The sequence below is a fragment of the Anabas testudineus genome, chromosome 21 (genome assembly GCF_900324465.2).
Source record: "Anabas testudineus chromosome 21, fAnaTes1.2, whole genome shotgun sequence".
Classification (NCBI taxonomy): Eukaryota; Metazoa; Chordata; class Actinopteri; order Anabantiformes; family Anabantidae; genus Anabas; species Anabas testudineus.
In genome coordinates, this window is record NC_046629.1 from 11,705,598 (window position 1) to 11,728,865 (window position 23,268).

Sequence of the window (23,268 nt, forward strand, 5' to 3'; positions counted from 1 at the left end):
TTATGAATAGAACATGAATAACTAAATCTATGGATTTGTCTCCATCTTGCTTGTATGAACAGAAGTGAAAAGTTGAGATTAAAGGTCGAGATGTGTTGAAATATGCAGCCTTTTCAATGCACACATCTGACAAGTGAAAAGCGAAAGTTAAATAGGGTTAAATCAAATTGCAAAACTGTTCTTCAAGTGTTCCCAGGTCTGCTATTAGAAATGACCTTTGCTCTTTCTCTTTATACGTGACTGTACATTGTTGGATGTCAGAGTCTGGGCAAGGGTGATGAAAAGCAAAATTTCACCAAAGAAAGTTTGAAAGGCGTGATTTAATTAGGATCGCACCACAACACTGACCTCAACAGTGGGGGCTGCTGTGAATAACTATTGCTTTCTGCAAAATGCTTGATGTGTTCGGGTAAGTTTGGGGCACAACTCTTAACTACTAAAAAAAAATGTAGCTGTTTAATATTTAACAACTGTCTTTGACTAAAGCTGTGCAAAAAGGATCATACCCCTGCTGCCAGTTAGTTATTATTGTATATTGTTATCTCCCAATGCAGATCGTGTTTGCATTTGTGTGACACATTCACATCCCTGCATATCTTCCTGTCATGTATTGTGCGTGCAGCCGCGCTTTTCTCCGTTACTTGTAACAATGAAAGAGCCTTTGTGCATCTACTCATCAGTATGTCAAAGAAGTAGCCTCACTGACTGACCTCCATCAAATGGGAAAATAGTGAGGATGCCTTGGAACCCTATGGTTCCCATGGCCTGAACACCTTCTGACAGAGGCACTCTAACACAGCCTGAAAGGAGAAATCAATCTTATTTGGGGAGATTAAGTGACCAAGATAATAACCATGTCATTGAGAAAGAAAAAAAAAAAGTCCCACTTTTCAAAGGAGCGAAATAACTTGGTTCCTGCCGTCAGCGCATTGTTGCAGCTGAATGTCACATCTCTCGAGGTGAGCCTTTTACAGCAATGTTGTCTTACCTGCCTCGAGGACGAAAACATCTGGCCCAGTCCAACAACTGCAGTAAGAGTTCATATAACACACACACACACACACACACACACACACACACACACACACACACACACACACACACACACACACACACACACACACACACACACACACACACACACACACACACACACACACACACACACACAAACACGTGAAGAGAATATCCAAACACACGGATAGCAGCTTTGTCCTAAGCTCTGGCTTGAACAACAACATGATCAACGGGAGGGCAAGTGTCCTGTCAGCATGTCCCGTTCAGGGGTGTATCGACAGCGGCCGTCTCAGGTGATCTCATTATCAGACGTACACGGCAGTGGAGAGGCCACATTCACACTAGCCTCTCTCAAGTTGCTTGCTTAATCAGGCCATTACTCATGCAGGTCGGAGGCACTTATGGGAAATATTGATCATATTTTGACAGAGTGTTCTCCCCTCGCCATAATCGCCAATGCATTACTGCCACGATGCTGATTCTGTGCACATGCAACAACGGCGTTTGATGCCATTGCAGAAGGGTTCCACTTATCAGCCCGTGTTTGTACGTTTAGATGTTTGCCTAATGATTTGAACTAATCTGTTTATTTCCAATATTTATCTAAACAGCCTGTGAGGGGAGGGATACTAAAGCAAGGCGCATGGCTTTTCAAAATCAAAGACTTCAAAGCGCTAATCGCCTGCGTGAAGATTAATGAATTACTCTTACAAATGCTCCTCTCAGTCCCCCCCCCACCACCAACCCCCACCACTTATGCATTTTTCTTATGTTCAGCTAAAGTCAATACCCATGCAGAGCTATACCCTGAATTGATAGTGGACCAAAAGGCCAGGGCTCCACAAGAATCACATCACCATCCCATGGGACGTTTGCTAAAGATGCTGTCACGTGCCTAAAGAGCAAAGCTCCAGCGGGGGCCCCGAGGGCTGTTTGCATTTGGCAGCTAAAGCCAAAAGTATCTTCTCTGTCCAAATAAAGCCTCGCCATGGGTCAGGTGAAATCAATATGTTAATCCATAAATCGTCCTGTGTGATAATTACTAAGGGGACCAGTAATTACAAAAGACATTCATTTACTTGTTAGATTTTGTGCCAAGGGAGAGATTCGCCCAGCCTTGATTCATCTGGAGGCAAACAATTCACAGAGGAAGCGTCTCTTTTTCTACAGCAGTGGTCAATTTTCTTAAGGAACAGCAGGTGCATATAAGCCCTTGGTCAAAGCGCTTTTGGCTATGCTAGGGAATTGTTTGAAGGGATCCAAACCCCTGTGTAGTGAACTGCAGGGTTCTTACATTGGGCAGCCTCTAAAAAAAAAAATTGATCATGGACGTTATAAAAATAAGGATCATATGTAAATATATATTAATATATTAGCAGTTAAGGGATGTCCTTAGCTAAAGACACACTGAATGTCAGACAAACACAACGCTGCTTCAAGAGGGTAAGGAACTGCATACATTTAGATTCTTTTTTCTTCCCAGCCACTCTGAGGCATGGAACAAACATTATACAGGCATTCTTTTCTAAACCCCAGTTTGCAGCTGGTCTGCCGCTCGCTGTGCACTGCCAAGTGCAAGAAACTGGTCTCTTTTATCAGGTTGAAGCAAATCTGGGCTAATGTGTCTGGTGGAGAGTGTCCCAGGGAGCCTCACTCCCCCATTCTTTGGCCATTCTTTCCACTTTTTTCCTCTCCTGCACTTGGGATAATTGCAGTTTAATTGGGTGACAAGAAATGAAAACTGTGTCCACATTATCTAGGATTATCTCTTTTTCCTCCAGCCTGCCATCAATTCAAAGAAGCCCATTTATCAGCACAGGGAAGCTGATGCTTGGTCAGCGGAGGAGAAGCTTTGAGCACCAGTTAGCAAAATGAAGAGAGAAAAGGGGCCAGCAGCAATGGGAGGGGGGGCCTGACAAGTAAGAAAAATGCTCTTTGTATCTTATCATAACCATACATTCATCTTCAAGATGCATATCACTTTAGCACTCCAAATCAATATGAATACAATAATATAATCCTAAAGAATTACTTTTTTCAGAAGAGGAAAAAAAAACGGAATCACTTCTGCCAGTGTCAGTTCTTCAGCAGCAGTAGTTAGCAGCCTTGAGTGCATGAGTTTAATTATCCAGAAACATTTCACAAAATCTACACATCACTTTACCTTAGCAACCCAGACAAAACACATTAAGGAACACCAATTTATCACCCAGATTTGTGGCTTGGATGCGATTCATCAACAGCTTCATTCATTTCCTCAGCATTCTTAAATTCTGCATGGCAAGGTTATAAACATTGAGTCATACTCAGGCCAGCCGTAGCTCACCTTCCTTTTTGTTTGAGCTGTACTCAACCTTAAAAGCCTCTTTCAGGATGCATGAATGCACTTCATTTTCTCTCTGAGAACTTTGCTCTGATAGCTGAAAAAAAGGAAGGTTGTTTAGAGAAGGAAGGAGAGACAATGAGGGAAAAACTGAAAGCTTTCAGATTCCATTATGAGCATTGCCCTCTATTCTTTTCAGCTGTTTATGCTGTACATTTTCTTCATAATAATTCCCTTTGCCTTAATATGCTTGCCAGTCGTTCATGCACAATTCTAAATGGGCCTTGCATCAGGGTTATGGTAATACAGTAAATACTACAAAAATGATGGAGAGGCATTCTGGGGGAAGATCAGGGTAAAGAGAGCAGATCAGAAAACGGCTTCATTAGTTCTTTGCTAGTCGCTGCACAGAAGTAGATGAAAGAAAAAAAGACCTTGCCAATGCACTACATACGTACCTATTCAGTCCCAGGTGTATTGTGTAAACATTTAAGATGGCCTGATCATTTGTTGGAAAGAGCAGGCTTTTTGTAGCACTAAAGCATAAAAATATGTTGGACAATGACGGCGCTGGAGTGCTTTCCACTCTGAATGCAACAGGGGACCTTCTCTCAACACAATACGTTTGAAGGTTACAGGATATATTGTCTGCTCTAAGGAGTGTCTGCTGCGCGTGTGTGTGTGTGTGTGTGTGTGTGTGAATATGTATGTCTGTGTAGTGTGCAGACAAGCATGGGTTGCAAGCAGGGGGTAGACAAAATATAAACAATGATAAAAAAAAATATATACATTTATATTGGAATTCAGCAAACTGAGCGATGACATCGAGCGAGAGATACAGAGTGATAAAAGGGGGCTAGTGCTTTGCTGATTCAGCACGCCATATATAATCACACACACATTAACACAAATGACAACGTCTCCTCTATGTTCTTAATGTTTTTGAAACATATATTACACGTTTTCATGGTTTTGAGTTTAAAAAGTGGCTGAAATCAGTAGAACTGATTCCCGTTTGGACATCAGGGCCAGGCTGTGTTGAACGGCTGCCACATTCATCCACACAATGTTAATCATTTTTACACAGGGCAGCAGTATAAAATTGCTAAAGGAGAATTGCTTCACCCTGGTCAGAGCAGGGAGCAGTTTGTCTAATCAGAGTGCAAATAAGGTTTGATCACTGTCCAGTGTAATCTGGCCCACTAGTAGCATTTACAGCACTAAATCAAGCGCTTGGGAAGCTGCAGGTGCTGCCTCACAGACAGGCCTCCCCCCTGGGGGCCCTGTGCTGGGGAATAAACAGCAAATAAATGGCAGTGCTGGGAGAGCAATGAGCTGATTAACTCACTGCAGGGCAGTTTCTCATTATCCCGTTAACCCAGATGGAGACCTCCCCAGTCTTCCACCCTGTCTCACTTACAGTAGGGCGCTGTCCTGCGCCGGCCAAGCTGACATTGTCTGGGTTCTACTTTCAGTGAGATAGTGTCTGTGTAGATGATGAATAAAAAAAAGTGTGAATGTGTGGGTGTGTGGGTGTGTGTGCGCTGTGTGGTCCATCTCTGGGGAGACTGGTAATGTGTCAGCTCCATGGCTCATTTCTTTCAATTACAGCCACTGGACTAAGAGAGCCCACCAGCAGTCCACTGACAGCTCCATATGGGTCCCATCACCACTTATCATGGGCCACTCGTGGATAATTCATTTACCCTTCATTGAATATGATATATTACCATGAACAAAAGCTGTTATTGGGTATACCACACAATTTACACAATGTTAATTAAGAGCAGGTTATCTTAACCGTCATTTTAGATTATTCTATTCAACTGTGATACTGAGCCTTTTATTATTTACCACAGAACATGAAAAATTGAAATAATGGTTCACCAGTATAACGTTTACTTTACAAAACAATCTGTATATAAAAATAAGAAAAGTTTTTTTTTTTTTTTTGTCTGGAGCTTCATAGGAAAATGTGAATTCTCTATTGTAAAATGTTGATTCAGCACGTCACCTGAATGTAAAGCAACCTCAGACATACTTTGAAATGAGCTGCACTACTGTATTTTCCATTGTGCCTTCCCTTGTGGTTTCAAAGCGAATTAATTAACATGATACAGAAATAGGTAGAATGCAAATGTTGGAGCCCTCACTTTATGCCTGGGTATCCTTTTGTTCCCCTTTATTGTACCAAATTATTTAATTGGGTCTCTCTGATTGTGCACAGACACAGGAAGGAACACAGGCCATTGTTAGCATGCATACAAGCCACAATACGGTATCAAATTCAATTCCCATCAAAACGGCAGGCTGCTGCAGAGCCCACAGCGGCCCCGGAGATTAATGAAGATCTGCATCAAGGCAAAGCGCTGGTCTGAGATGGGAGATTTCGCCCAAATAAAAGACCCCTTCACCAAGAACAAAGGGGGCCCTGAAAAGCAATGGGATGTTCTGAGAGGATGAAATAAATCAAAACAAAGACAAGAGTTTGGGATGGGGAGGGGGGGGGGGGGGGAGCTCTGAAATAAACCAATTTCTTTTGCCTTTTTATTTGACTAATTCAGTCAACAAGTTGAAATACTTGACTGAAATACAAGTCAAAGTCAAATATCTTAATTTATTTTTCTTACATTAACAGAATTGTGTATCATACTCAAGTCCTCTCCATAAAAGGCATAAAAAAAAGAGAATGATCACATCTCTCTAAAATCATAGCTCAGTTTGAAATGACATTGTGCCGATTTGAATAGGTTGTGAAGAAAAACGTGTTACTTTAAAAGTCAGACAAGTCATGGTTCACCTTGATTACTGTGTGTGCATCACAGCGTGAGGGACTAACAGTGGAGTGAAAACAATGACTGACAGGGTCTGAAATGAATTAATACACAGCCCGTTCTCTCTTTTATTCATTCAAATAACAGTCATCTGAGGAGAGACACACTTCAACGGCATTCAAAGAGTGTGAATGGATTTCTTCTCTTCACTCGGTTGTATGAACTGCAACAACCGCATGACTTGTTCTCTGAATGCAGCGTGCCGACAGGTGGGCTCTTTCAACTCAACTTAGCACAGCGCTTGTTTTGTTTATACCTGACAGATTCCAGTTTCCGTGTTGGACACTCGACATCATCTGAGTGATTCAATAACCGCAAATAGGTATGATTATGCATTAAATATGCATTACATTTAATTTTCTAACTCATTTGATGTTTATCTGCTGTATACAATCGTAGTGCTTTATGCATTTGGGCAAACAATGTTTTCTTTGAAACTTAAATTAGCAAACATATGACTGTTTTACCATAACTGGTACAGCACGGCAAGGATACATCTGGTCTCTCCAGAAAAAAAGACTAAAAGACAGCCACAAAAGAACGATTTCTAGGTTTTGGCCAGTGCAACCAAAACGCAACACTCAACTCTTTCACATTCAGAGCATGGTGTGTCCCAGCCCGCCATATTTACTTCATTTCCCCCGATTCATAGATGCTGCTCGCTGGACCAGAACATTCCAGCTGCCACCTCAACATCTCATTATTTTTTTGAAATATCAAGCTTGTATCTTCTTGATAAATAATTCGCAGTAGTATAATGTATCAGACTAAAACATATTTTCAGGGGGGCATGGAGGTTAAAGTGCCAATCTCACCTTTTTAATTTTTTTTCGCCCCGAAGACAGAGATTTCCATATATAGAGTGACCATGGTTTGTGTTCAACATGAGCAATCGGGATGAAGCGCACAGCGACACATATTGCTGTCAGAGATTGGAAATGAGGCCTGCTAACCTGTAGGCAGCCTCCCCAGACCAATCAGCTTTACACATTGCCAATGCATTTGCTGCCTCTAAAAAGAATTGTGACTGTGAAGTTTTTATCGGAGTAGTTGACAAACATTACTATTTAATGCAGTTTTGTAGAAATGCATTCTTATCCCTCTTGCAAGGCATTTATCTACTTGAAACCTGCAAAATGGTTGCCACAGGGAAGGATTTCTTTTAATAGACTACAATAGGCTCAGTATGGGACACATTCTGATTTTTGTGATAGATAGGGAGCCCAGCCATATATTCATGGGAAATTGTTTATCTTCAAGCGGGAGGAGAGAAAGGCCATTTTACAAAAGCATTTCAACTTTCATCTGAAATGATTCTTTTCACTCATAAATTGTTCTGTAGAATTTCAGACAGGTGCTTTTCATAAAAATATCAATCTGCAATAGGCAATGTCATAAAAGCCACCATGGTGGAAGAAAAAAAAATGCTTTCACACCTACACACACACTTCTCTAGTTCTCATGAAATGATATTTGATATTATAGCATATAATTCATGTAATTAAAATACAGTATACTACAATTATCATATTATGATTAGATGGACTCTGGAGAATTTTGATGAAAAACCACAGCAAAATAAAAAAAAACTAATCGGCACGCTGTGGGAGGCAAACGTCCCACGGCTTGTGCTATTCACTCACAACTACATTGTACAGCAGCGCTGTCTCTCAGGCCTTCGTGCTGTTGAGTTTTTTTTGTTTTTTTTTTTCTTGTGAGGTCCTTGTGATGCTGGGGCAGGGCCTTTCCCTGGCCTGTCTCTGCAACAGAAGCCAGCAACCAGGCGACACAATGTGAGAGCAGGGCCTGAAGACGGGGGGGCCTTGTGCACTTTTAACGCCAGTCTCAGGAACAGGAACAATAAATCAATACACTGTCTCTCTCCAGCAGGGGCCAAATGTAAACAAATTGAAAAGGATTGAGAACAAAACAGATTGGTGATTGAAACAGGGATACTCAATGGGAGCACTGCTGCAAATGAGATGCCTTTGTGGCCACTTCCTTCCAGCCTTCGCGATGATGTGTGTCACTCTCTGCAACCTGACATGTGATAGCAAGTGTAATCCACTTCAAAAACAACAACAGGTGCAGAGAAATTTGCACAATTCTTTATATTTAGCTCAGTCTAGCATCACTACATGCTTTAAAATAAAGATCGGCAATGCAATGACATGTATTCAGCGTCACAGGTAGTTTAATTTGTCAGCGCACTTCCTCTGAGAGACCTATGCCGACGAGCCACAGGAACATCTTACACTGTATAACATACAGCGCTCAAGGGCACAAGCACAGAACTCTGTGCATGTCAGAGCTGCATGCCACAAGTTAAATTAATGAATCTTTAAAAGGTTTAGGTTTTTTAATGAGAGAATCTGTTGTAGCTCTTTATCAAACCTCTTCATATTTCACTGAGGTGGAATGGTGCACCACATTTGCGAGGCAGAACTAATGCTATATAAATCTCAAGTAATAAGCAGGCCCCGGGGACATCATCTAAATGAAGATTTTACACCAATTTAAACCTGCCTGCAATTTGATTCCTGCCTTAAGTGCATTTGTTTAACAGGTGCTGGAGATGCAAGCGTTTCCCTCCAAAGTGTCGCTATGTCTCCTTTATTAATTTCTGGATTGCAAGTGGGCGGGGGAGTATGAAGAGAAAGGGGAGTTGACAAACACTAATCAAAGGTTCAGAGTGGGCTGATTCTACCATAGAACCAATGTACTTTCGCTTCATTTGCAAACTAATGATTTTAAACCCCCACAATCTGTTTGAGGTCAGCTCCTGTGTATTTTGGATACGCTTGGCTATTAGCATCACTAAAAGCTTCAGATGTGTCAAGCCTGCTCCCCCTCCAGTGATAGTCACCTACTTTAATTTCCCTGCAGGCCTCAGAGGGGGATGAATTCAACTAAAATCACAAGCTGTTTTGTTGGCAATCCTTTGTGGCCTATAATGAATCTAATGAATATAAAGAGAGGAGAAGGAAGGGAGGGGGGAAAGGGATGGAGGTGAATACATTTCAACCATGCTGTGTTGCTTTTACTTGACGATTTGTGACCCTCAACAATGGGACAATAGTGAGTGTTTTTGTACCCTTAATTTGCCTTTGTGTTTCAGCTTCATCTCTTTCACCGCCATGCATTGAAAGTCGTCAGTTGAAGAATAACTGCTGACTCCACGGTCCGTCAGACAAAGGGGGGGTTTAAGATGAATCCCTAACTATCAGCCAGCCAGAGGAGCAGAAAGGGAAAGGGACTCAAAGACAACAACAGGAAAGTCAAAGGTAGAATTAGCCAGGGCTCCCAAACGGGCCTGAAGCACTTCCTCTCTCGTCACACCACAAACGCTGCTTCCACTCCTTAAGAGCTGCTGAACATTTGTATTCACTCTCGGAGAGGTGTTTGGCACATGAATTAAAGTGGCTCATCTGATAAGGGCAGGAGCTAGTGAAGGCAGAGGCCCAGCGGAGTTGCGATGCTGCTGTTAAAGCTGTTATGTTTTGGATTTCACAGGACCCTCGGGTGGCAGGATCACATTAGCAGCCTTGTTGTGTCCAACTCCAGAACCACATTCAGGTCAAGATTTAAAGTTAGACAGACTTTAACTAATATTGTACCATTCAACGAGCACAAAGACAGAAGAAAAACACAGCCCAGAATGACCACAGCTAAATTAAAGACATACTAAACATTTAAGCACATGAACTTTTAAAAGGCTTAGTGTGGGTTGGGTAGATGATAAAAAAAGTTCTGTGTCACTGGTTCATGCCAGTATGCTCCCCAGTCCCTGTAATGATTTCTATTCATAAACATGCAGTGTGCTATCCTCCACCTGGCAGCTGCCTCTGTGCATATGAGATTACTATTATGCATCTTCCAATCCCAAGGATAAACATCTCTCCACTTTTGAAGTTTGCAAGCATGAGGCATATTTTAGTGCCATACGACTTAAGCATCCCTTCAGGTATCACTTGCAATCGCTCCTCATTCTATATACATTGTTCAACTTTAATGGGTATCTAATTTGTGTTATCAGCTTACAGGGCTGTAAGTAATAATTTGCATGGCTGCCCTAAGCAAATATGCTTCCATAAGCATCCCATAGTATAGACACTAGAATGGATTAACCTCCATATTGGCTATGCCCCGACGGTCAATGCTTTTTTAGAAATAAGTAGAATAGATAGTTTAGTTTGGTGGTAATCGTGCTGTAAAAAAAAAAAAAAAAAAACTGTCTGGATTTACCACGAAACCCTTCAACCTTCAGATGCCATGTTGGATAAAATTCTCGAAATCCATAGCCACTGTAATATTACTGACGTGGATCTACATTTACAGCAATGTTAATGACGTTAGCATCACTTACTGGAACAAACACATAATGTGAATTTGTACTTTTTTTTCTTCTTTAGAAATACATGTACATGTACTAGTCTCTTGTCCTCTTGTAAATCCAGTTGTCATCTACCCTGGTTCACAACAACAATCACTGAATGTAATATGCGTGGTCTATCTTCACCATCTGGGACCTGTCTTTGTAAGTATTCAAGCATTTGCAAGCTATTATTTTTGCCATATTCACGCATACACACTGAGGCTATTGCAGCTAATGATTTCTGCAGATTCACTACCAACAGTCCTCAAGACACAAAAAAGCCCATTAAATTTACCTGAGAGGTCATTTACCTTAGTCAAGGTCTCACTAGTCTCTCGCGTGCAAGGACAGCTCTCTCAATCCCTAGTGGATTTCTAAGGCCAGTTGCACTCCAGCATAAACACACAACATAGTGAGAGTAAAGCTCCTCAGTCCAGAGTCAATTAACATTTCAAACAAATTATCCTGCACATGTGTACTGTGTGTTCACAGTGGATCTACAGGGTAAACAGGGATACATCGAGGAGAGCAGCTTGATATTCTACTGGCTTGCATCAGGCATGTGTGTTACGCTTGTTAGATTAGTAGACAGTTAATTGCCATGGTGGGTGGTTAGAGTGCTAGGAGCCTGATCTTAGGAATATGTCATATTTGTTAATCGGACATGCAGATGCAAATAATGTGTGACAGACTGTGACCAACGCTACCGGAACATAAATACTGTTAACTTCAGAAATGTTCTTGGCTCAGAAATATTACTGCATAAAGGCTATAAAGACAACCCACTGTTTATCTATTTATTTATTTTGTTTAGCTATTTCTGTTCATGGGCCAATATGACAAAAGACATACGATAACAAAAAAAAATCCTTATGAAATAGTGGAGTGCCAGATTATGCTTTGTTGAGGGTTCTGTGTACTACGATCTCATGCTAGTTGGGAATTATCGGCCCGATTACATGAGCCGGTGCTAAGAATTCATGCAAACCAAGTGAAATCTGAACTGTGTATACCATGAATGAAAGAAACCCTCGGGTTACACAACCTAATTCATATTCCTAGAAGGATTTGTAATTTGCAAAACATATCAGGTATCTGACAGGAGGGCACAGCCTCTTTAAAACTATACTATTCAAAATTGCATATACAATTTGAAAAGCTCATCCATAAAGATTGATTAAGGTTGTAAAGATTTTGCATCAAACTGGGTTCTGATTAAAGCTTTCTGCCACACAGATGCTACTCTTATGCATCCAGTCCTGTAATATCCCACACTTGGTGAAATTGTTGTTAATGCCGAAATAATATCAATTCAAACTATATTAATAACCATGATGAGAGATGCTCAAGCAATGTCACTTAATCAATGAAAACAAATCATGTACACCTTGCTATGATTATCTGAAGAAGTGTGAATATTAATGTCTCCGCATAAATCAATGATGGGGTTGCATATATTGTCTCCTGCGTTTACTCATGGCAAAGACACTTCCTTCTTTTCTATTTGTGCTGCATCCCTGAGCATGATCAATGGAATACTAAATAGAGATATGATGCCAGCTATTATAGTAATTCAACAACAGCAACAAAACACTAGCGATTGTATTATTGTAAACTATAAAGATGGGACATTTAAATTTCAATTAACTTTGGTTTGTATTTGCTGATATTAATTAAGAGGGCTTGCATAAGGACACAAAAAAGACAAGGTTTATTGTCTCCGATTATTCTCATCAAAGTGGCATTAGTATGTAGTACAACGCTACCTAATTAACTGGTATGGGAGGCAAGACATTACACTGAAAACCTTTTGATTTGTGGGAGGTAATAGCATTGGGCAAGAAACTGATTCTTTATTTCATTATTAGATAAGAAGGTCCTTAATGAAAATATCAGCCCAGGAGCAACACAAGTCAACATCACTACTATGGTATAAAAAAATAAATAAATGAATATAAAAAATGCTTCAAGGAGCATCGTTGTAGGCAACAAATTAACTCATGACTACAGTTCATTATATGAAATGTGAAATACACCTGGTGGGCTAATGGATGGATGTATAAGCAGCAGCATGAGTGTAAGGGGATGTGGCAATCAAAGATAAAGCAGCATCTAGTCGATCTCTGACACGTAAGTCGCTAAGTGTTCATGTAGTGCGACCCGGCTCTGTCACAGAGAAGCTTCTCCCATAATCTGGGGTCAGAGATGTGACAGTGTTGTATCAGTGTCACGGAGAGCAATCATAACATTCCTTTCCTCCGAGTCGCGGGCTTGTTTTAAATTCCCTTGGCAGCAGAATGCTTTAGGGGGTCAAATACACCAAATCTCCGAACAATAATAGGGCCAACTATCAGTTACATCTCTCACCTGTAATCATTGGCCGCCATTAAAAGCATCTTTTTTTCTGTTCTGCATACTTGACTGTGAATGCTTTTGAAATGAGTATAATGTAATCTGTGCTGCAGATATCTTCTGCTTTTGTGCATCTATCCAAGCAGTGAATAGTTGGGCCCTATCAGTTACTCTCTGGAGGTGATGTATATCCTCTCTTGAACAATACTACAAACAGATGAAGGATATAATATGCTGCCTATTCCTACTCTCATTTTTCAGGCTTATTTTGTTTTCTTTTGGAGAAAGATTTTAGGTGCTGCCTGCTTTCAGTCATAAACCCCAATTTTTAAAATCAAAATTAACTCAATGTAAGAAAAAACATCTTCCAAACGTCTCCAGCGGAAACCTAACGATAAAAAGGTTAGCCAGGGACTATTTTGATGTGAATAGTATTGTCAAAGATGAGCCACAGACAGAAATGTACACATTAAAAGCCAAATGCAGTTGTATGTTGTTGTATCATTTTGCTTCCTATCCTCAACTTCAACTTAATCAACCCTGTCACGATACAGACACGTGGGTAACAACAGGAATCCATTTTAAAGTAACCGATGAGAGTCATGAGACATAAAATTTCCATTAGAAGACACATCATTTTGACATTATCATCAAGATATAAAACTTTTTATTCTTTGATGGTGATGTATGTCAGATTATCCACCTGGCTGTCTATCTGCATTTCCCTTTCATTTTCACACTGACGGTTTGAAGAATAAAGACACAGGGTTTAAATACATCTCCCTACTGAATAGACATTCTTCACCAGATGTGCAACAGATAATGTCAGTCTAATCTTTGAAAGCAACAGCATCAAATTTACTATGTATGTTTTGGGAAAAAAAAAAAAAGATTTTCACAGAATGTGACTTAAAATCAGCTTTAAGGTAAAGTTTCACTTTCTTTTCCAAACTGTCTATTGTTAGATTTCCTAGGAAAAACACAAGAAAAAACAGCTTTTAAGTCGTGGAAATCATCAAAAGTGCAACTCAAAAATGTACAAAGTGATGGAACTACAAAGTTCAGAAGAGACGGAGAATACATCGTTTGAGTAATTATCGAGAGACATGAAATGTGCCAGTAAGTATACTCCGTCTCACTTTATCAGGCATCTCCAGCTTTGTCCATAGGGACTCAACTTTTAGACTGTTTACTGGCTCAGAGGCCAAGCATGCATCTGAAGCCACATAAGCAAGATAATGTATCCCAGGCTACAAAAGCAGCCAAATCACTGTGCATTAAGACTGGACACACAATAGACAACAATGGCTTGCATAAACACTATTTAGAACTATTCACATGGCATTGAAGAGATGGGCGTCGACTCACTATTGCTGCAAAGCCGGCGCATTGTGCGGAGGTGAAAAGAAGTCTAATGAACAGGAAGCCTTATTTGAGAGAGCTGACAGTAACCATACAACAGCCGCATTGTGCACTTGCCACCAACCCTGTGGGTCTCTACATTAGGAGAAATGATGAGAAAGTAACCCGAAAAGACACAGTGGGCCCTTGGACCCACGTAAATGCAACCAGACAATAATGGGGGACACAAGCTGTCTCCACCTTTACCCAAAGCTGCACGTTTACATGCACAGAACATCAACCGCTCTCATAGCCACGGATAAAAGGCCCCTGGCAAGATGGAACTTTGAAGTACATTTGGGTTAGTTTACCACCAAAGACTGCAATTTTAGTGCAGCAGCAGTTAAATTATAAGTTATACATTTTAAATCATATCAAACTCTGCAGGGCTAGAAACTCTTGAGTTTGGCGGATCAGGCCCCCTCCTCTAGACACACACACACATTCACACTCACATTATGCCCCCCGCCTCAAGCTTCGTCAGTCGTCCACAAAGGAATGACATCACCAATAAGTACAGCCTTTTATAGCTTTAAGCAATAAGCCTTATTTACTGATGAGATAAGCCCTCTGCTATTGTTTAGCCCTCCACTTTGCTTCTTTCTCTGGCAGTCGAAGAATAAAACGGCACTTTTGGAAGGTGACAGAGCATGCCCAGGATTTAAGACTAAAGCATGCAAAGAGGTTTCCTATTTGGTGGTTTCTCAAAGGACCACGTTAGCCAGTTTAGTTCAAAGTAGCAGGGACAGGTACATTGGCAAAAATCCAGGCTTTCTGGAGATCACTTGTTGTGTTTCTTTAAATTTAAATTTCTCCATATCCTATTTCAGTTAGCAACTTTATGATGATCTTTAATCTGTATAAATGTTGTACAGAAAGGCTTGAAAGTTAAACATAGTCACGCTCAACAGAGTTCAAAACAAACCACAGCCTGGAGAGTTTACGAAGCATAATCATCCACGTGTGACCTATAATTACTGTTTGTTGCAGTATTAGTCGGCCAGTCCATAAGGCCAGGCCGGGGTGATCACTAAACTGCTGATGCACCATGATACAGTGTGGCTTATTAAACCACATGTGTGCATGCTGGGAGGAACAACTTGCAGTTAATGTTTGCGTTTGTTTACGGTGCTAAACTAAAAGAGCAACTAATAGTTGGAAGTTGGAAGTCAACATTTGATACTTCAACTTTCACAAAGTCTGCCACGGGAGAAACTAGGTCTAACTAGGTTGTTGCGATGATCTATAAAATATAGCAACAACATATTCCGAATGAGCGCCTATTTTTAACAAGATAAAAAGCTATTTCCTAACACACTACATCAAGTGTCACCACATGTATTTTAAAAATGTGCTATTTGTTGTTTGTTTTTCTTAGCTCCACACAGCATCATGTCAGGCCTTGGGAACTTGTCAGATATTCAGTTTGGAGTCACTTTAGAAAGGCTGAGCGCAGAGTCTCTGGGGAATCGCTCCAGTCTCCCCATCTCCCCCACCCCATGTCACCAGAAAGGAACAAAGCCGCCATAGTCAATTCTCCTAATTTCACTGCAGCCTGTCGAAATCCTGTTCTCCTTTTCTCCTTCTCTTCAACAAGTACTTTATGCTGGGATCAGTCAGGTCTGAGTTGCCCACAAAAACCTGAGGCTCTCGCTTCATCATCTTTCAGCACCGGGTTTGACACACCCCAACTCCCTGCCATTCAGACGCCTGCACCATGCAATTTGTTTCCATTTGTCAAACAGCAGTATCCATCACAAAAGAAAATGCTGGCACAACAGAAAGTTTGTGAAAACATTGTCTCCTCAACCCAGAATGGCCTTCAGACTACTTATTTATTGGCCTGTAACAAAACAACCTTAAACAATTTCAACCACTTTCAGCTCTTACAGATACTTGTTACATTATTCTTCTCTCAACTCACAATAAAACATCTTTAACTGAATAGAACATGTATCACACGCTCAAATCAGCACCAACGCATGACTTCTCTCTTTAAGAGTGGAAGCTACAATTTTCATTCACTGCCTCTACATTGTGCTGACTCTTATTTTGTGTTTTATTTCTTTGGGATTAAACTTCATTGTGAGAACAGCCAGGTTTCTCAGAAACGTATTTATTAAAGCTATATCAGCACTATGTTGACGGCATTGCTATTTTCACACCTATTCAGATATGTTTTAAAATGGCGCTATTATTGGACGACGAAGGGAAGGTATCTGGCTAATAATACTTATTGTGCAAACTTTGTTGTCGCCATTCTTGTGTTGGCTGTTATCGAGGGGGTAGCAGAGAGGATATATGCTGACTCTGATGTAGATAGCGCCATGAGTGTTCCTATTGTGGCATCTGCCGTGTGGTGCAGTCCCTGATAGGGTTTCGGATGCTGTCAATGCTGTGTCAGGTGCATTAGTACCTCAGAGACCCATGATGCTCCAGCTGCTATGTGCCTGTGTCTCCCCGGGCCCTGGCCGCCAGCCTGACACCCGACACAAAGTAATCACAGATCACAGCGTTTAATCACTGAAACAAGCACTCCAGAGGACCCCACTGTCAATATCCCACTCTCTCATTATCTGTTTGGATTGCACATCCACACTGTCAGATAAACAGAGTGGAAAATTAAGATTAAAAATATGGTAATTTCATTTCAGGCAGCAGGCTCCTCTCACTGGCCCATTATGCTATTGATTACCTCTGAATTCAATTTCTCTTTTCAATGTAAACTTTAATCTATCCGCAAGCCAACAATTCAACTCCCAAGGGGCTATTTGAGAGTAAGTAACCATTTAATATGATGCTGGCTGAAGATTCACTGGCTTTAATGAATTGTGTAAATCACTCAGCTTTTAAAGGAACTGATGTCCCATAGTTCACAACCCAAATCTGGGCCTGGTTAAATACTGCCTTTTATAGCAAGCTAAGTGTTTATTGACAGCCATCTCTGAATGTGTAATCATCAGCTCTGCTCTCGTCTGTATGACGGCAAATTAAACAGCTCTTTCCTAATTGAGCTGATGATGAAAAAATAAGAATGTAATTAGATTTTAATTGTCATATTGCACTATCAACATGTTAAAATAAAGGCGTAAATAGCTGCACCACTTTACCACGGTGAAAACACAATTTGAAAATCACTTTACTCAACACAATAATCACTAGGTTGTTTTCCTTAACCACTCGCCAATTTGTAGTACTGCGGTCAAAACCATTTGTAACCGCTGACCTGAGGCAAACACAAATTCACACTGAATATAGGATGAGAAACAGCAGGAGGAAATGGTTAGTGAGTCACTCTTATATGACAACAGTGTTTTAAAAGCAGAATGAAAGACATTACTGAAACTGGAGAAATGTTTATTTTTATTATATGCACTTTCAATACCATCTACTATATTACATATATTATAAGTGTGCATATAAGTGTCACTTATTTATGGCTAAATAACTAAAAAGTGCAAACTCAGTGCAACATTACGTGTAACAAAACTCACAGATTAAGATATGTAAAGATATAGAAAGTGTAAATAAATGCAGTTATAAGTATTCAAGATCTTGTATAGACAATAAATTTAAAATCTGTTCAATGTTCCTGGGTGTCTATGTCAGCAAAGGACATTTTGCATTTCAACGCATTTTAAGGTGACTTCTTCACAAGAGCTGAAGACACAAAACCACTATGACCAAAGTGCAGGACTGTTCAATAGAAACAGTGCAATTACAAAGAATCAATAGCCTAATTAAGGCACAATAATTAGTGACAACACAGTAATGACAGACATAGCCAATATTTGAACTCTTTTCTACATGGGTGCCAGAACACACATACAGTGTCAAGAAAACTTGTGTGAACCTTTGGAATTTCATGGTTTTCTGCATTAATTTGTCATAAAATGTGATCTGATCTTCATTTAAGTCAAAAGTATTAACAAATATAATGTGCCTGAAATAATAACACAAACAAATTCAGATCTTTCATGTCTTTATTGAGAACAACCATAAAAACCTCATAGTGCTAGTGGAAAAAGTATATGAACCCTTGGAATTACTGCAGAATGACTTTAGCTCCGTCATATTCTTTGGAGATCTCATCAATGTGGCTCTCTTCAAGTCGTTCCATAGCATAGCTCTATTGGGTTGAGGTCTGGGCTCAGACTTGGCAGTTTTTATTTTTCTGAAGCCATTCTGTTGTGGACTTGGTCCGGTGTTTTGGGTCATTGTCCTTTTTGTATCACCCAACTTCTACAGAGTTTCAGCTGACGTTCAGACATTCTCACATCATTCTAAAACATTTTTTGAAACACTTGGGAATTCATCTTTAAGTTGGTCCTGATGCGGCAGAGCAGACCCAAATCATGATGTTCCTCCACCATACTTTACAGTTGGGATGATGTTTTTATGATGATATGAAGTGACCTTTTTACACCAGATGTAGTGCTGTGTGTTCTTTCAAAATAGTTCAATCTTAGTTTCATCAGTCCACAAAACATTTTGCCAACACTGCTGTGGAGTGTCAGTGTGCTCTTTGGCAAACTTCAGGCTTACAGGAGTGTTCTTTTTAAATAAGCAGCAGCTTCCTTCGTGGTGTCCTGCCATAGACACCCTGCTTGTTCAATGTTTTACCCACTGTAGACTCTTGAACACAGATGGTAGCCAGTTCCAATGACGCCTTCAAATCTTTGGCAGCCTGGTGGCTCAATGGGTGGACCATTGGCCTTAGATGGAGAAGGTTCGGGGTTCAAACCCCGTGCTTGAGCAAGACACTCCGCGCTAGCTCCCCAGGCGCTGTATGTCGTTGCCCACTGCTCCCTCCAGGGGCATGGGTTAAATGCAGAGGACCAATTTCATTGTCGCATGTAAATGCGACATGACGATTAAAGGCTTTCTTTCTTCTTCTTCTTGTAGATTGTTTGCCTAACTTTAGATTGGTGAATTTCTATAGTCTTTAAAATGATGGATGTAACCCATTCCAGCTTTATGTAAATTAATATGTAAATCAACAATTCTTGATTGTAGATCAATAATCCCTTTTGGCGAGGCATGGCTTATATAAATGTATTCTTCTTGTACGGAGCAAACGCAAAGAGTGTTTTTTGTCAGTCGAAGTAGCACATTCAACACCTACAAACTAATTTTCTTAACAGGATTCCAGGTATGCTAGCACCTGACTCCGGTTAGTTTTTTTTGAGGTCATTATTCACAGAGCCCAGACCACAACCCAATAGAGCTATGCTATGGAACGACTTGAAGAGAGCCACAGTGATGAGATCTCCAAAGAATATGACGGAGCTAAAGTCGTTCTGCAGTAATTCCAAGGGTTCATATACTTTTTCCACTAGCACTATGAGGTTTTTATGGTTGTTCTCAATAAAGATCAGAATTTTTATGAGTTAGTACTTTAGGCACATTATATTTGTAAATACTTTAGACTTAGATGAAGATCAGATCACATTTTATGACAAACTAATGCAGAAAACCACAAAATCCAATTCTTGCCACTGAACATAAATACAGCACAGTGTAATCAATAAATAGTGGTGTAGTGATGTGCTGTCAATGAATGCACAGCCTGCATCAGATACCTCTCTCTTTTCTGTTTGAGATTAAAGGACAAAGCCAGTCAAATGCACCACATATTACACAGTGCCTGGTGGGTGTCTGAAACCATTTTAGAGTAAAGTAAATAAATCTATCTTATAAAGCTTTTGGTCAGCGATGGAAAGCACAAGGGCCACAGAGGCTCTCCAAACTGTCAAAAAGATGTCTCAAAGATGACACAGATGTCCTTGGCACAGCGTGCGTCTGTCACCCACTTTTTGTTTGTGTAAACCTGGAAGCGTATCAGGGAAGCAGTGTCACAAAATACAAGCACACAGTCCAATCTAAGATACAATCTGTTATGGTGCGATTTATGACAGATCCAGTCAGAGCTGGGTGAAGGGATTTGTCATCCGTTGGAGCATGCAAAAGTGGCTTATTTAGCCTTCCAAACAATATTGAAGGTAGAAAATATCAGAGATAATTATTTGTTTCATTTGAGTTAATCTTCTCCAACAATGGCTTCTTAACTGAGTTGTGCAACAGTAGCTGTCTCTGAGGATATCAGTGTTTACTTAAATGCTTGATTTCTTTATAGACGGCAAATCTGAGAAACCAAAGCTTTCAAAAAACATAAAGTTTGTGAAAAAGAAGCAAAGCAGTTGAACAACGGCTGGCCACAGCCATACAGAAAAACTGTCTACTCTGTGATTCTCTTTCAACGTGGACAAAGGCGCTAGAGGTTTATATCAGATTATTGAATGTATTAAAACCTTGACTGACAACTATAGAAACTTGACACACAACATGTGGACCATTTCAGTATTTAATAAGTGGCGCTAGACAGTTGTGGATGCTGCAGTAATCTGATCTAAAGAGAACACACTACAATAAAGAAAGGAAAACGTAAGGGCTTGAACAATGTCACTACCAATCCGCCAGTGTGCAGGGTAAGACGATACCAAATAATACCACAGTGTGCTGAGTCTTTGAAATCAGTATTTTACTCATTTCACTCCTCTGGCTGAGAAGATACAGTTCCCCTGATAAATTTGTGCCAGGGACAGAGAGAAAATGAAATGATGCCTACTTTTTCTTATTTCACAAAGACCTGTTTGAAGTTGCAATATGGTATCTGTAGTCCCAGACAGATGCACACAAAATGGAATTGAACAATGAATAGCTGGCTCTTATCTTTTGAGTGTCTGAAGGGGAAATACATCACAAATGAATTTCACATGGAAAAAAAAATATGGACATTCTCTATTACAGTAATCCCCATAGAAAGTTTATCCTGAATCGTGATGAAGTTAAACCCAATATTTCAAAATAGATATAGTGCAAAGAAAGCTGCTTTTCTAGAATCATCTCTGAAATGATCTGAAAATTACATTATGAAGAAAAAGATTATACGGAGAGTTTCTTTGATAAAATCGCATGATGTAAATCTACAAAGGGACAATTTCTCTCTTAAAATTAATGTTATGGTGTTGCAAAGCTCCAAGTAGGCACTTTAAATTAAAATGGTAATCAAGTGTCTTTGCATTGTCAGGGTTATGCACATCTTCTGTAGCTTAACTGTATTATTTCGGAGGTGAGCAATGAAGTCTAGAGATAAAGGGAGAGTCTGGGATTAGGGTGCTGGACTGGACTCTTATTTAGTGACAGCCCAATTTTGGGACAAAGGTGGGTGTGGTTACCTGTTTGGCAGTGCTGCAGTGAGGCTGCCTCAGCTTTGCCTGTCTGTTGAACCATCTGGTGAAAGAGCCCACGGTGGTTCTGGAGCAGCGCATATGGCTCGTCATACTCCTGGATCCTGCCAGCATCCAGAACCTGCAATCACGCATACAATGCTGGGTGTGTGTGTGCCGCCACTTGTATACTTTACTATGGGGAAAACTGACATTTCAGCTGTTTCACTGCTGAGTGATGCATGCAGACAGCACAAGATGAATGGGGGAAACAGTAGTTCTCTGCACCTCTGAACCATCCATTTTACGTGACTCATGCAACAGCAAACACTGGTGCTTGTTTCTACTCGACAGGGTCACAGACAATGAGTGTAACCTGTTAGCAGTGTGAAAGTCTACTACGCTGACTCTGACAGACTGAAGATCAGTGATTTATCCATGTATTTATCCTGGCAGTTCAGTGGTTCAGGGGTGGTCCTCAGTCAAATCCAACAATCACACCTTTAGGACACTCTAGAAAATTACCATAATTTCTATGTCATCACGTGCCATGTAAACCACACAAAGAATAGTGCCACTTCAAGCAGTTTGGAAAAGACTACAATTATATCACAGACAAATTTTAACAAGCTCGATCCCCTTAGAGCAGTAATGAACAGTTTGTTAGCGCTAAAGCCTAGTTTCAGGGGGTGTTTAGTAGGAAAGAGAGACTTCTGCAGCTGCTGTCATAATCGACAGTTTAGCAGCAGAATGCTAGAAGATGGAGGATGTATCTTGAAAAACAACCTGTGTCTAAATATGGCGCAGGTCAAGATTTGGACACCGAAATTCAGGTGGGTCTCAATATAGTCCTTCTGGAGTATGTGACAATCTGGGGGCATTTAACACGGGTGTAGGTGTGAAACAGTCGGCGCTGTGTGATATTTGGCTTTCCATAGCAACCCTCTCTGTACCCAAGCAGACACCAGGTCAAGCCCTGTGCTCAATAGACACTTAACAAATGCTGCCCCAAATGGCACTAATTGGCACCTCTGCAGGCAGTAGCAGGAAAGGGCCAGAGATCAAGTATCACAATCATAAGCTCAATGAGAGGCAATGTTGTGAGGGGGAAAACAACCCAGCTGTTCCAAAATAGGGCGAGAGAATTAAAAGTAAGTAAAGACTATGTTTCAAGTCTCTGACAATGAAGAAAAGCTCTAAATCTGAAGTGTTTGATGTACAGTGGTGTCAGTGAATGATGCAAAAAAAATTTTTGCAGTCTACTTTACACCAATAATTCTGTGAACAGCTCAGCAATATCACAGAGTTTTTGTCTAACCCCTGTTAGTAAAAATGTTCCCAACAACTGATTACAAAAGGAGAGCGGTCTTATTTAAAATACTGACTGAAGTGCTGTACAATGGAAATTCACTGTGTCATTATTTACCAGTATTCTGTCACAGTCAATGATAGCGTTAAGCCTGTGAGCAATGGTGAGGACTGTACACACTTGAAACTTGTCCCGGACAGTCTGCTGAATGAGGCTGTCAGTTCTAAAGGAGAAAGGAACACAACACCTCAGCACAAAAAACTCTCTTCCTATAGACCCTTGGGCAGGGATTTTACTCCACTCAGAACAATGGCTCATCAGCAGAAAGGTATGTGCAGTAGCAGTCATTCAAAAATAAAGGAGATTTGACGTTTTAGTTTATTTGACTTATGATTTTGCATATTTTGTATAATTACAACCTATTGCTG

The 23,268-nt window shown here is 40.5% G+C and overlaps 1 pseudogene; it reads right to left on the reverse strand.

The window, feature by feature from the left end:
* The window catches only part of LOC113172816, a 60,694-nt pseudogene that overhangs the window by 9,644 nt on the left and 27,782 nt on the right, over window positions 1-23,268 (reverse strand).